The sequence below is a fragment of the Anneissia japonica genome, unplaced genomic scaffold (assembly GCF_011630105.1).
Source record: "Anneissia japonica isolate Jap-2015-1 unplaced genomic scaffold, ASM1163010v1 scaffold124261_len935_cov126, whole genome shotgun sequence".
Taxonomy (NCBI): Eukaryota; Metazoa; Echinodermata; class Crinoidea; order Comatulida; family Comatulidae; genus Anneissia; species Anneissia japonica.
Window position 1 is genome coordinate 1 of NW_022695496.1, and position 674 is coordinate 674.

Here is a 674-nt window from a genome sequence, read left to right on the forward strand (position 1 = left end):
ATCTAGAGTCTGGTGTCGATCATGCTCGATATAGACGAATCCGCCCTACTGATGGGTTTCCCTTTGATGATCACCGTGTCTCTCGTTTCGTCATACTTCAAACGACCCTCGAACCGGCCTAACACCAGCGAATTAATTGCGTATTGTTGATATGAACATATAGTACCTGTATGATTTTTAAGGTATGAAAGTGCAATTTTCGGGCACTTAGAGGTCCATATTCTCAAAATATTTGCACCTCAGCCCCAACTATGTGGGCCCGAGGTCGTGTGGACTCTCACGCACCCCTACTTTAGAATTTTGGAGGAAAAATGTAAAAAGTCTACAGCACACGGTATTCCCTGGCGGTCACCAATCCAAGTACTAACCGGGCTCGACGTTGCTTAAATTCGGTGATCGGACGAGAACCGGTTTTTTCAAAGAAGTATGGCCGTAGACATGTGGATGATATTTCCACTCATAGTTAATCTCGGCATATAGCATAATTATCCAATCATGAAGCTCTATGATTGATGACGTTTCATATCAACGCGCGCTTATCTGGCGGGGATTTCCTCTAACACCCCTGACCACTCTGCTGCGCGAGTACATTTTTTACAAACACCGGTGTTGAACAATAAACCAACCATTTTACTACGGCACTAACTAGGATGCCTTAGACAGAAGAAGACTGC

The 674-nt window shown here is 44.5% G+C and overlaps 1 pseudogene; it reads right to left on the bottom strand.

Moving 5' to 3' along the window:
* Positions 1-319: 319 nt before the first annotated feature.
* LOC117101485 lies at positions 320-438 on the bottom strand (annotated as a pseudogene).
* Between the last annotated feature and the right edge of the window lie 236 nt (positions 439-674).